Source organism: Vigna unguiculata, chromosome 10 (genome assembly GCF_004118075.2).
Source record: "Vigna unguiculata cultivar IT97K-499-35 chromosome 10, ASM411807v1, whole genome shotgun sequence".
NCBI lineage: Eukaryota > Viridiplantae > Streptophyta > Magnoliopsida > Fabales > Fabaceae > Vigna > Vigna unguiculata.
The window spans coordinates 2987397-3002956 of NC_040288.1; the positions used below are offsets into that span (position 1 = coordinate 2987397).

At 33.8% G+C, this 15560-nt stretch overlaps 1 long non-coding RNA gene across 1 annotated transcript; it reads left to right on the forward strand.

Moving 5' to 3' along the window:
- Positions 1–4723: 4723 nt before the first annotated feature.
- LOC114166016 lies at positions 4724–7644 on the forward strand. The gene is made up of 3 exons (XR_003599830.1): positions 4724–4806; positions 4952–5680; positions 7454–7644. It is a non-coding gene; the product is annotated as an uncharacterized LOC114166016 (long non-coding RNA).
- Positions 7645–15560: the final 7916 nt, after the last annotated feature.

Consider the following 15560-nt stretch of genomic DNA (forward strand, 5'->3'; position numbering starts at 1 on the left):
TTTGTGTGTGATTTCCCACTATAAACATTTTGGAATGAATTTGACTAAACTGATTTCTAACAGTAAACAATAATAAATATTATCACATGAAAATATTGGTCTCCTAACCACAAAGCAAAGAAAATAAAGCAGGTAAGGCTTTCACAATCAGGTAAAAAAAAAAAGATATGGAGATTTTTGGAGCCAGATATGGCGCATTCAATAGTCTATATATCTCACAATAAATGTCCTTTTACTGTATCTTCAGATGTCCCAACCCACTTGCAAGGACACGTTCTATTGTCGTGCCACACTAGACCACATGTTTCTAGTTATATTTCGCAGATATCTTAACTGTGAAATTTAACAGTATTTTTCTTGGCTCGTAGTGTTTATAATTGTTCTGTCATTTCACAGTGGGGACTTGTGTTGAAATTGGAGCAATTTCTTGTTTGTGCAGTACTTCAAAAATTTTCAGACGAGTACCTATAATGCAGAGACTTGCTCTGGTCATCTCCATAACATCTAAGGAAAATGAATTTTTTACGATTAAATTTGAACATTTTTTTCTTACAACATCAACATGAAGTGTCAAATATTTTAAATGGTTATCCATTTTTTTATATTTTAAAACTATTTAAAAGATGTTATTTCAGATTATAAAAAAGGTTATCTAAAATTTAATTATAAAAAATTATTCTCGTAACATTAATATGCTCATAAACACATTTATTATCAACTAAACATATTACAATCTGTATTTCTTGTAAAAGTTTACTTATACAAATTTGGATTTGTTTTAGTTTTTTTTTTCTGTTATTCTTTTCCGCTTCTAGAATGCATTCATCAAAAACTGAATTTAATATTTTAAAATATATTTTAAAAAGTTGCAAACATCATACAGGATTTATACAACTTTTGACGTGGCTATTTAATAGAAAAGAAAAGTTTTTAAAATGTGAAGCCCTACAGGTAAGTAATCAACCATGTTTAGATAAAAGTGAATGATAACAATATATATATCTAGTTATAAATTTTGAAAAATGGTGTATAAATTGATAGTTCTATTATTTTATACTACCATTTTACTGTTTTATTAATTTTGTACTAAATAAGGTTATTATGAAATAAAATTATTATAATTGGTTTTCTCATTACAAAGTATTCAAACTATCTTTTTCGTACATTTTTCTTGATGACATTGATGAAAAGGAACCGAGGGAGGGCTATACTGGAAACAAAATGGTTCATAACATTTATTAAAAAAATCATAAAACCTTAATTTCTTTGAAGAAGAGACATGTTACTACCGTACCCTAGGAAGAGTACGCATATAAACATAAAATGTCGATTTGAAGTAAACCTCAAATAATAGAAACGGGTTAAAAGTTTCACATTAACTAAAGATAAGGCTAATTTAAAGTATATAGTGGATGCAAACTTCCACAACTTACAAGTTGATTTTTTTAGGTTGAGTTAAACTTAAAAATCACTTTTTAACATAATATCAAAGTCATGAATTAGAGCCTATCCTAAAAAAATTTGATGTTTGTTAAGTTTATCGTTTCATTTGCTATCGAGCCACTATTACACTATTCATTAATCCCTAGTCCCACGCGCGAGATATATATGTCTCAGCGTGATGGGAGGTGTTGGAAGTCTCACATTGACTAGGGATAAAGTCAATTTAGAGTATATAATTAGGTGCAAACTTCACATTACAAATCAATTTTGTAGGATTGAGATAAATTTAAAATCTACTTCTTAACAAAAACAACAACACAACTTTTAACTTCATGCATACAACTGAAAAATTAAAAAAAAATGAAAAGAAAATCTAACTCATTTAATTCCTAATATTTTTTTAGGAGAAGTGTGTTAAGATAGTTGACAGAGATAAGCATATAGTAAAAATTCAAGATAAAACTCAACTCATATATGAATAATGTTATGAATTAATGGTTATCCATTGATTTGATACGAACTCTTTCTATCATGGTCGTCCATTGATTTGATATGGACTCATTCTATCGGTAATAAGACATACATAAAATTTGTTCTCCATTCACTCTCCTTCCTTTTCTTCTTCTCTCTATTATTAACTTTCATTTTCTAACACGTTATCAGCAACTGACACTAGAGCATTTTAGAGTTTTTACATCACAGTATATGCCTTGGTTCCTGCGCACCCGCTGCATATAAACACGCAGTGGCATTTTTGTAATTAAAGGCACCTTTTATGCCTCGGTTGTTATACTAACCGAGGCATATAACTTTAAAAATTTTATGAATTTGCGCTGTCCACAAAATTTGAAAATTTTTAACCGCTTTTATGCCTCGGTTACCACAGAACCGAGGCCTTATAGCTTTTTTGCTTCAGGTTTTTTTTACCTGATGCAGTTACTTGGCTGTATTTGTTTTTTAATTCACTGATAGAATATGCCTCGGTTCTTTTATAACCGAGGTAGTAGGGACCTTTTTGCTTCGGGCCTATTGCCAACCGAGGCATATAGTAAGACAATATGCCTCGGTTTCGAATTAACCGAGGCAGTATGGCTTCGTAGGGTTAAAAAAAACCTAAAGCCTTTCACAGCCACGCAAACCATCTCGATTTTCTTCTTCTCCGAGCATCCCCACACAACATCCAAATCTTCTCTTATTCTTCCACTGCGCCCCAACCTTCGTTCCGGCTTCACCACCGCTGCACTGCTTCCAACCATCTTCGCTGCAACGAACAACCACCATCTTTGCACTAGATCTTCATCTTTGCACCTCGTTCCATCACGAACCAAGCAGCACGTATGTAGGTCTGCACCTGCAGCACCCATCCACGCAACGCGCCTTCGTCGAAGAAGAAAACGTGGCCACCAACGTTCTCTACCTGTTCGATCCTCCAATCGCAGCCATCATTGAAACCAGATCTGCGACGCATCCGACAAACATATTCTTCCTGCGAACTAGAACAACACAAATCGCGTCCATGGCAGCAGCCACCAACATCTTCTTCGAATCATCTGCACCGTGAGTTCGCGCCACAATTGAGCACCTGCAACTCCAACCATGTCCACCATCGAGGAGGTTGTTCCAACACCGTCAACAATATTTTTTTTTATTTCTGATACACAATTAGCCCTCGGTCAGAGGAAATCGAGGCAGTAACTACTTTTTCTGCCTCGGGTTAATAACCGAGGCATAAACGAGAGTCTTTTTACCGCGGCAGTATATGCCTCTTGTGCGAACCCGAAGCCAAAAGTGCAAAATAACCGTTGTCGTTTCCCTTCCCTGCACTAGTGTGAGCGCTACTGGGAGTGTTTTCTCTCTACGAACATTGTTCTGCATGTCTCAGTCCAGATTTTCTCTAATCCTTTCTTCATCTACAATTTTATCTTATAATCTCATTTTTGTGATAAGAATTGTTTGACTTTATCAATTTTCATCTCTTTTATTATTATTATTATTATTATTATTATTATTATTATTATTATTATTATTATTATTTTAAACAATGCATTATATTTTTATTCATATCTCATGTTGCTTATATATAAGTTTTTCTTGATCAATAAATATTTTAAATCTTCTAAATATATTTTTTTTCTTCTTCTCCTCTTACCTACTATATCTAATATTGATATCTATGTTTATATCAAGAATGAATGTTGGCACTAGCACCAATAATAAAGATATGTGTTTTGTTGATAATGCAACAACTCATATAATTCACAAGAGTAATAATATTTTTTTCTCTTGGTTAGTTATGTAAGAAGTCAATATTAGCATTATCTTTGGTACTACAAATATATTTGAAGGCTCTAGAAGAGCTATTGTACTTCTACGAAGAAGTTTAATAGAAACTTATTAAATTTCAAGAATATTGTCTAAATGAATATCATTTCGAGACAAACTAAGGATATATGAAATATCTTTATACATTAGAATTGAGTTGAATAAAAAAAATGTGTATTAGAGAATGGAGTGGAAAAAAAATGAGGGAAATTATTAGTCTTTTCTTATGGCTTGTACAATACATATATTAGTGCAATTAAAACACATGTCATTGTAAGGCAGAAACTTATGAATAAAAATGAATTTATTGTTTGGCATGATTCGTTGGATCATTCTGGATCTATTATGATGTGGAAAATAGTTGAAAAATTCATGTGGACACTCACTTAAGATTCAAAAACTTTTTAGTCCAATTATTTCTCATGTATTACACGTTGATGAAAGATAGTTGACAATAAGACTATACCAAAAAAATTAGAAATGAGTCAATCATATTTTTAGAACGAGTACAATGTGATATTTGTGGTCCAATACATCCATGATGTTGATCATTTAGATATTTCATGATTTTAATTGATGCATCAACTAGATTTTCACATATTTATTTATTATCAACTTGCAATAAAACATTTGCAAAGTTATTAGCACATTTAAGAGCGCACTTTCCAGATTATCCGATTAAGAAAATTCGTCTTGATAATACTAATGAATTTACATCTCATACTTTTTATAACACTACAAAATATTATGTAAATTGTGACTATATGACGATTATTTAAAACCACAACTTTTTATAACATAATATGACATCTTTAAAATTATCATATTTTACTAAAATATAACGGTTTTAACTGTCACTTTATTGATGTTGGAATACTGCCACATTTTAGTTGTAAAATACGACGGTTCGACCGACAATTTTTTTTAACAAATTTCAGTTTCCCGCACTTTAGCTTCCCTAATTTCGAATTCCCTGTAAGTTTTTTATCCTTCCCACGTTTTAATAGCCAACGTTTGCCTTTCCGCATTTCGACTTCCCAGGTTCTCCCCTCCCACATTTGGTTTTCTAATATCACAGCTTCTTTTTGCCAATCCCTTTCCATTTCCCTTCCCCATTCCCAGTTAATTCTAAAAAAAATTGATTTTCATCCTCTGATTTAGGGTGCATTTTGATGTTTTGAATTAGGTTTTCAACATTTCCACTCAGTCCTGCGTTGGCGGTATCTTCAAAGAGAGCTTCGTTGCAAAATCTACGATTGGAGAAGAGAATCGTTGTCTTTCGAAGGTGCGATTAGAATATGTGAGTCTGTGATTGGTGTTGGCGCTCTTCCTCTCTCTCAACCTACTCTCTGCGATTGGAGTCTGCAAGTCTGCGATTGGAGAAGAGAGTCGCTGCCTTTAAAGGCGTAATTGGAGAAGAAAACCCTTTTCTTTTTCTCGTTCTACAAATAGAGTGGTTGAGCCACTTACCTACCACTAGTTTGATTTCTCTGGCGAACACCGCTGCCAGTGTCGTCATTTGCCACCGCTGCCAGTGTCGTCCATTCCATCTTTTATTGGACAACACGAAGGCTTAGTACAAAGAACTATTTTTCTCTTCTAATTTCTAAAAATTGATTGCTGATTGGGGGTGATTTTTCTATGCATGTTGTTCTGATGTTTATTTCTTTGTTAGCATTTGTCTTATTTTCTATTGATACGTGAATGATTGAGGTAATAAATATTGTGATTCTATTCTTGTGTGTATAAGCTTGTTGGTTTTGGATGAAGATGGAGATGTGGAGAGGTGATATGGATCTGTCTAAACCCACTGCATGTTGACTCTGTTTTTCAGGTGCTAGCTAAGACGACAATAGTGATGGTAAAGTAATGAGAATGTAGCTTGAACGAAGATGAAAAAGTTCCCCAAAATTAGGTATACATAACTTCACTTTCTCCTTGCCCCAAATTTTCTTATTAGTTAGTGCATTTGTATTTTTCTGCTCTAAGCTAGCTGTTATGGTATTTATTTTTTTCGTGCAGGAAAGAATGACTATCTGATCTTGGTTTTTCTCAATTTCAAGACTTTACATGTTTAAATTTTCTTTTGAATGAAACTAACTCGGGGCTTTTGAAATATTTGGCATAAATTATAAGGGGTCAAAAGCAAAAGACAAAATGAAATATCTAACATAATTTTGTTCTTGTCCTCACCTTTCTGATGGCTTCACTACTTTGATTGTTCTATCCATGGCACTGATCAACCTTTAATATATCTTGTAAGTAGAAATGCTTTATGTTATTTTCAATTTAATGTCTTCCTGATTCCACCAATAAATCAATTTGATGATTTACTTTCCAAAGCGAAAAATATGTTTACTCTAAAGGTAGGAAGTTTGCTTCTGGTATGAAACTCTTTTAGTAGATGCAGCTAGATGGTTTCTGATCTTATTACCTACAACACAGCATGCCATTGATTCTTTATCTTATATCATGCTCGAAGTGAAAATGAGTTGTTAAATAATTCAACATGCTCGAAGTGAAAATGAGTTGTTATAAAGAACGTATGAGTGATAATGATCCAGAGTATTTCTTAGTCTTTCTTAGTTTCTATTACGTAACTATGGCATATGTGTGACATGCTTGTATTTGCTTGTATCCCATTTGACATCTTTCTGGAAGCTGATTATTTTTTTTTAAGTTGTTTCTTTGTTCATAATTTTAAACATTGCTTGTAGACTATTTTGGTACATGGCTTTTAGTTGCTTAACATATGACTGCATCATTTAGCATGCAATACGAATTTCCAATCACCTAAACTGCTTGAGAGTGGTTGATGATACTTTATTAGAAAGATTAATAGAACTATGTGATAACTTGGATGGTGGGAAAGTGAATATATTCTTTCTGTGCACACACCATTCTTTTTACTATTATAATTTGATTTATACTCTTATTAAAAGTTATATTTTAAAGGATTTAAGGCTCATATGTTAAATGTAGTAGTTGTCTATACAATTGTTCTATTTTTTTAGCCAAGTGTCATCAAAGAATCTGGTGGGCTTCTCCCCCTACCCCTCTTAATTTTGGTTTAAAATGCCTTCTTCATTCTCCTAGTATTTGTGCTTAGTTCATGAAAGAAAGTCTGTTAAATTAAAATAGTTTTTAGCTTTTAAAGAAGTGAAATGTGGTTTTCTAAAAATATAGTGCATCGGTTCATTTTTGTTTATGCGAGAAGTTTAATTTATTTTCTTATCTAAAAAAACTAATAATGATCAAGAAAACATTGTGGGGCTGTAACACCTTTAGACGAATTGGGTTTAGTTTTTATCCTAAAATCTGAAAACTAATTATAATCCTAAAAAACATTGCTAATGGGAAGAAGAACAATCTTTCTTCAATTGAAGTTTAAGAAGATAAAATGCTTAAAACTTATAAAATACATTTTGACATTTATTTTATAAATGTGCATAATATTAATATATATATATATATATATATATATTCTCTTTTATTTTATATTTGCTTTGAATGAATACTTTGGTTTACTAATTATTTTAGTTAATTATTTCATTTTATTGTTTGAGTGGATATCATGATCCTTGTTCGGTTAGTGAGGTAAAATTTAATAGTTTATTTAACAAATTACATAAGTTTATTATAATACATATCTGAATTTGAAAAAGTAATAAGTTTTTTTTTATTCCAGGTACTTGATGTTGGAAGTGGTGCTTCATCACCTATTTGTATAAGAAGATCAAACAGGACAGAAAAGACAAGTTAGGAACATAGCTATAGGAACATAACTCTAGAAATTTAGCAAAATGTGTTATAATAATGTTTTAGATTTTTTTTGGCTTTTGTTTTCAATGTGAAAACTTTTGGATGGTGTTTCATGATATCAACTTTTTTAATATGAAATATGAATTATGAATTATGAATGAAAGTATTAATGATTAAGATGTTGTTTATGATTTTTTTTAATTTTATGGAAAATAGGTTCAATAATAATGGAAAGCAGGTTACATAAAAATAATATAAAAAAAATCACATTCAAATTATGGTAGTTGAAACATCGTATAGCGTATCTGTACAGTACAAATAATGGCATTTCTAGATGTTGTATTTCATGTGATAATTCTTTAAAAATAAACAAATTAAGACGGTTTTCACTGTCATTATTTGCGCACAAAATATAGCGGTTCAAATTGCCATTATTTGCGCAATGCATTTAATGGCAGGTGTTGCGGTGTTACGTCCAAGACCGCCATATTATTCATTGTGGTGGCAGGATATATGGCGGTACTCGTACCCGCCATACGCGCAAAATATGACAGTCAAAATTGCCATTTTATACCCTAAATAACCGTTGTATTTAACGAATTTTTTTGTAGTGTGAGTATTGTATGTCAACTGGAATTGGAGTTGAACATCCAGTAGTACATGTTCATACTCAAAATGGACTTGCAAAATCAATAAAACGTCTAAAATTGGTTGCAAGTAATGAGAGCTAATCCTTCATTGGCTAGTTGGTTATATACAATTTTTCATGTTGCAGTATTGATTTGCATCAAGATAACAAGTTATCACAAATATTCTATTATGTAGTTGGTTTTTTGTCAATAACCTAATATTTCTCACTTAATAATGTTTGGGTGTGGTGTATATGTTCCAATTTTTCCACCAAAAGGGATTATGATGGATCCTCAGAGATGATTAAGAATATATGTTGGATATGATTTTCCATCACTAAAATATCTTAAACTATTAACATGAGACTTATTTATAGTTCGATTTATCAACTGTCATTTTAATGAATAAGTTCCTCCAACGTTAGGGGGAGAAAGAAAATAAGTGGAAAAAGGCATTGGTTGGAAATGAATTTTCATTATTTCATCTTGATCCTCATACAAAAGAATGTGAATTGGAAGTTCAAAGGATAATTCATTTATAAAATTAGTCAATCAATTACCATATATTTTTTATTGACAAAAAAATGATAACTAAATCATATATACCAACTCCTAATGCTCAAGATATAATTAATATTAATTTATAACATGCTTGAAGCGTGGTAGGCCTTTTGGTTGCAAAGACACACATGAAGTGTGGTAAGCCTATTGATTCCATAGATAAAGACTCTAAAATGAGAAAATGAGTTAAAATGCAAGATTACCTAATCGAAAATGTGGAAATCTCAAAATATTTATTTGACATAATTAATGATTCGGTTCCAAAAGAACCTCATGTACCTGAAATTTTTGAAAATGACTACATCTCAATAAAATATGTCATAAATAAGATAATATGGAACCAAAATGAATTCAACATTAATGAGACTTTGTTGTATATAACATAGCGATGAATGTTATGAATGACAATGAGGATCAAGAACCAATGATCATTGAGGATTGTACATGTCGACAAAGAAATGATTGGCCAAAATGAAAAGATGCAATAGAAGCATAATTAAATTTGCATAATAAACGAAAGGTTTTTGAACATATAGCTTGTAAGACCCAAGGAATTTAAATAATTAAATAAATAATTATTTAAATAAATACGGGTAGTGGAAGCCTTTATGGCATTAAATTTTAACTGTTATGATGTGGGGAAGTATTAGCTTAAGTGGTTGAGAGTACTTATGTGAGAGGACTTAGGTTCAAGTTCTATGTGTGCCAATTGTGTGTTAATTAATTTTATTATTTTTATGATATGTTGGAGCGTGATAAGAGAATATAAATTTCTATATTTATAAAAATTATCATGAAAATGAATTAGGTGAATTGGTTGTGCACTTGCATTGATATTGGAAGGTCATGGGTTTGAACATTGGCTTAAGCAAAATCATTTTCTTTTTGCTAAAATCAACTTTTGGCATGAAGGTGAAAGGGCAGATAAACCCTAGACGTCTTAGAGGATTGAGAAACCACTGAATTATGAACATTGAATAGCCATTAACCAAATCTTTAATCAATTTCGTTTTGGTAGAGTAAAGGGTAATTAAGGGTCAATAATTTTAGGAGAGAAGGAAATTAGAGGAGAAGAAACTAGTACATTTCGGGTGAGCCTTGGGTAGAGGAATTCCAGCGTCTAGAGAAGCATTGTTGGAAGGTTTTGGGTGTTATAGTTTGGAGGAGAAGGAGAGACCATTGGAGATTTCTAAAGAGCACTTGCATTGTCAAATCGAACAAGGAACCATGTTAGGGGAGTTTCTATTGGGTGTTTTTAATTATGTTTATTGTACGAATATGTATTATGTATCATGTTTGAAGTGTATGACCTTGCCATTCTCAAACTTTTTTGCATTTCTGGATTTTTCCAGAAACCGCCTAGTGGCACATGAATTGCCGTCAGGTGACACATGTGTCTGAACTCAGTTTTTTGGGATTCCTTATGAACCGCTTGGCGGTTGAGGACGACCCGCCAGGCGAATATTCGCTGTTGCTAGTTTTCCTTGGTCTGTTTGGTTTATCCGTGGTGCGGTGGTGTTTGAATTGGATTTTTATTGTACTTATACGATTGGCATGACAAGATTGATCTGTAATTATTTATTTGGTGGAAATTGCATGAACTCTTAAAGGAATTTGGGGATTTGGGTTCATGTTGGGGTTGGAAATAAATAAGTATGAATTATGTCTATGAATGGTGTGCAGTTCATGTGCCGTCAGGCGACACCTCGAAACAAGGCCAGATTTGATGCTTGTTCTGTAATTTTGCTTCTGGGCTTTATCGAATAATTTTATGTGAAAACGGAATTAGCATGTAGAAGGTATGGACAAGTAAACACGAGTGTAATATGGATAGAGTTTATGTATAACTTTGCGATGATTGGGGCTCCATGTATGATACTTTTCCAATTGAGAACTATACTTGAGTTGAAATTGGAATGGTTTATATTTCAATTGATGTATGATACTTTTCCAACTGTTTGAGGAAAGATATGTTATGAATGGAGAAAATATGTTAAACGAAAGTGTGTGAGAGTGCAATTCAGTTCTATGACTATGCTTGGATGTATGACATTGATTTTATGTGTGGTGGGCTAGACTGTATACGTCACTATCATTGGCAGGTTTGGTGGTTGTATTACTTTTAAAAGTGTATGTGTAATATTGATAATTTTGGTGGCATGAGTAAATGGGTGTATTGTGGTTTAGTTATGGTGTAACAGGATCATCGTAATGGTACTATGAGTTTTTTTGTGTATGGTGTAATTGGGGTCCCTTAGGACCTATTTAATGTGCCAAAAACCAGTAGCACTACGTTATTGGTGTAACGCCTGGTGGCGCGGAACGAGCTGCCAGTTGATAGATACCTAAAATAGTGATAAAGGCCATTGAACGTGAGTGGTGCCTGGTAGCAGGGTTTGTTCCGCCAGACGATAGTGGAGTGGCAGGAGTACTGGAAGGCGCTTGGCGCCTGGCGGCGTGAGATGTCCGCCAGGCGGTCTGGAACCAAGTTCTGCCTAAAGACGCGAGAGGTGCGCCAAGCGATTTTGGGTGCAGAAGTAGAGCGCGAGGAGGATTTCTTCAAGACTCATGGAGTCAAGATATTTTGACTCTTCAATCACATACCACATAATCAGAATTTGGAGTCAATGAATGAAGGATCTTCTCTATCGCAAAAACATCTTCTATTTTATCTCTATATTTTTTCAAATAGTTGACAATCTCCTTTAATCTTGAGCAATAATCCAAAATTGGTTTGGATTCCTTCATCTTCAAAGCTTCAAAGTCACTCCTTAGTGGTTAAAGCCTTATCTTTTGTCGACACCTTGGAGAGATTTTTCCAAGATCTTCTGAGCTTCCTTTGACATACTAGTGTAGACAACTTCCTCATACATATAGTCATCCAAACATTGATGGATGAGAGTAAGGGTTTGTTGATTTCCTTGCTTTCAGCAAAGTCTTCATCTCATCTAAAGATAATATATCTTCATCTTGTGGCTCCTCATAGCTTCTTTAAGCAATCTCCCAAGCCCCTTAAAAGTCAAGCAATGATTACATACAATGAAGTTCTTTTTGTGATAAACACACATGTAACTCCAAATATTTGAGAGTCACTAATAGAAAGAAACTCCAAACAAACGGTAAGAAAAATGGTCCAGTAGAATCTTATCAAAGGTTCTTAAATTGTCTCACTAGTAGTAAACCACCATCAACTCTAAGGACAATGATATTTTGACAACTAAATTTTAATAACTTTCTCTTACAACCTGAGGTGGTATCTTTTAAGTGGTTTTGAAATATAGAGAAATGAAAAAATGGAAAGCCACTTAAGAGATGTCACATAACATTATAAGAGAAAATTGTCAAAATTTAGTAGTTAAAAATCATTTTCCCATATCTTTAATATGTAAGAGATGGTACCACACCTCTTTAATATGTTATAGATGGTCTTAGTACATTAAATAGTCTTTTAGCCTTTATTGAGTTCTGAACCGTCTAATGTAACTGTCTGGTGATTGTTTTGTTTTGTTGGCAACATTTATATGTTAATTATAAATGCATTTCACATGTGTTAGTTATAACAGTATTTACACTATAAATAGGATATTGTATTATTCCGTAGTAGAATTAGGTTAAAACTTATAAACACTTCAGTTGAACCATCACGTTAATTCTTTGTGTGGGTAGTTTTGTTTTCTTCCTTAATGTTTATCCTCTACCATCTAGCACTAAAAATTATGATAAACATTTTAGAGTGAATTTTGTAACGTCCCATTTAAAATATAATAATATTAAATGAAACATTACACAAAATAGTAATGGAAATAAGGTCCTGGAGTAAAGTCGTTATTCCTTACAGTTATCCAACGAAAATATAATTGAACTAAGGCACACCACGATGCCAGTAAACAAGTAAAAGAAAGGGTCAACAATAATTCAAAATAAAACCCAGAGACAAGACACTACATGGGCCTTAGCCTTGGAGAAAAGCCCAAATAAATGAAAATCCAGTCCAAGCAAACTATGCAGCGAAACCTCCATCACCCTGATGACCACGGGGAGTTCTTGCATCTGCTAACATCAACAGGTTGATGATCATCGTAAAGGAGAAAACCACACACATAACAATCAAACAAACAACAGGGTAAGATAGAGCAGAAAACGATTTATTATACAAACACATACAAACTTATAATTCAAGATGCATAAGCCAATCAAGCATGTTATGACTTGCAAACAATACACTAAGACTCGAGACACGACTCATCCAGATACATATAATTAGTCAGATTCAGCAGATGCTTGCACTTATGGTGGATTTCCTGCTCTACCAAACTAAATGTTACAATGTTTCATCCCCCACACACAAGGTTAGCCCTTAATGAGTTTCAAGCCTCCTGCTACTCCACCACTAGAGTTAGTACGCTCTATGTGAGACTAATTGACTCTTTAGAGTGTTAGGATGCAACCTTACCTTGAATCCTTATTAAATTATATAGATGGGGCACCATCATGAACTCTGACTAACAGGGGTCAAGGAATTACGTCCCGACCAACTGAGGCACCACCATGACGTCTCACCTAGATGCTCATGGAATTACGTCCTAACTAAAATGAGGCACCACCACGAAACTATCGTGGGATTACGTCCTAACCATATCAACATCATGTTCCATTTATCCACAATAACATTTCATTCTCATACCAATTCCATGTCACTTTTATCACCAACCATTCCATACTCAATTCATGCCAAACTCATGTTAACTCAACATTTCAGCCTATACAATCAGATCTCATATGCATATTCATATACTTCATACTTAAAATAGGGTATTCCAAGCCAAGCATGCAATTAACAACCCAAAAGCATGGAAAGAACAGTCATGCAGTAAAATCTCGTACCAGTCTCGCTCAAGCTGAGGACCCTCGCTCAGGCGAAATGGATCTTTCGCTCAAGCTACAGGTTCTCGCTTAAGCAAGACTGCCAACAGAGGACCCTGCGAGACTCACGAGTTCTCGCTTAGGCGAGCCACTCCTCGCCTTAGCAAAGTCACCCCTCGCATGGACTACAACTGCAGCAACGTGCCTCAAGATCCCGCGTGTCCTCGCTTAGGCGAGCCTCTCTCGCTTGAGCGAGATGATACCTCGCTTGAGCGAGATGATACCTCGCTCAAAATGAGAGCTCTCCGCCTGAGCGAGAGCTCAAGTGCGAGCTTGGACCTGTTTCTACAAGTCTCGCCTAGGCGAGATTGGGTCGCTTGGGCAAGAACGTCAAGTCTCGCAACTGTCCTCCCTACAACAGTCATACACTCGTACCCAAACATCAATACCAATCCACCCAAGCATTTTCAGTAGCACATCAGCCATGTAATCATGAAAAACAGTGGCAAAACAAGCAAGAATCGAATTAAATAAGAAATCCCTAGCTTCCTTTACCTGGAAATAGCTAGCAAGAGCACTTTGACGCTAAACAGTGAACACCGCAACTCTAGGAACGGACTCGAGAGCTGGAAAAGCAGAGCAGGTTCGAGACAGGTTACCAACGTGAACCTTAGGTAGAAATACGACTACAAAGCTGAAAGCAAGGAAGATACGGAGAAGAATCAACTTACGTGGGTGGAAAAATGAGTTGAACTTGCTTGAAGACGAATGGGTCTCGAAACCCTAGCAGAGCTTCTAAAAAGGAAGGAGAACGTATGAGAGGGGCTGTTTGCAAAAGTGAGAGTTGAATGAGAGACCTTGTCTGCTTTAGGGGCCTTAGCACCCTATGGGTCAGCCTCTAAACCCAATTGGTTTAAGACAACCCTAAAATATTGGGGCAAAAATAATTGGACCTTACAAATTTCAGTGAAATAATATTTTCTAACAGTAAACACTAATATGTATTATCACATCAAAATATTAGTCTACTTACCAAGTAAAGAAACTAAAGCAAATAAGGCTTTCCCATTCCATCACTTTGCAAACATGCAATCCTATAAACAGCAATAGCCCATTTCTATCAAGGTAAAAAACAAAGGATATGAACATTTTGAAGCCAGATATGGGGTGTTAGCTGAAACTTCAATATCGCATTCAATAGTCTACATCTGACAATAAATGTCCTTTAATTTTCAAACCCACTTGCAATGGTTGAGTTGGGACTATGACAGACACTTCCACGTTGTTATCCCACTAGACCACATATTTCTAGTTCTATTTTTCAGACATCTTAATTGTGAAATTTAACAGTATTTTTGTTTATCATTGTCATACTTGTGTTGAAATTGGAGCAAATAATGTCTTGTGTGCAGTACTTAACAAATTTTCAGATGAGTACCTATAATGGAGAGACTTGCACTAGTCATCTCCATAACATTATATTTCTTGTAAAAGGTTACTTATACAAATTTGAATGTTTTTTAGTTTCTTTTTAAGTTATTCTGTTGTGCTTCTAGAATTAATGTATTCATCTTAATTTGATACCTATATATAAGAAAAAATAAATAAAGGAAAGATTGATATGTAATGTAAGTCTAACTTGAGAATATATTACCTTATGAAAAACTGAGGAGTTTCACATTTAAAATACCAATTAGAAATATAAATGAAAAAATAGTTCCCATTGTAATTTAATCAAGAGGAGCATTATTTCGCTTCACTAAAAACTTCACTTCCTGTTTATTAAACACAACAAAAATGGTATTTCCATAACAAACATATTCCTAAGGTAAAATCTTAAGCGAAAATCCAAAACTGTGACATTCATATTTCATTTGTCTGAGAAATTTTCCTCCATGAAAGTTTCCTGTTCCAGAATCAGAAAAATACAACACAAGATTCAACATATTCTGGGTTTTCAAAACATGTTAAACTTAGTCC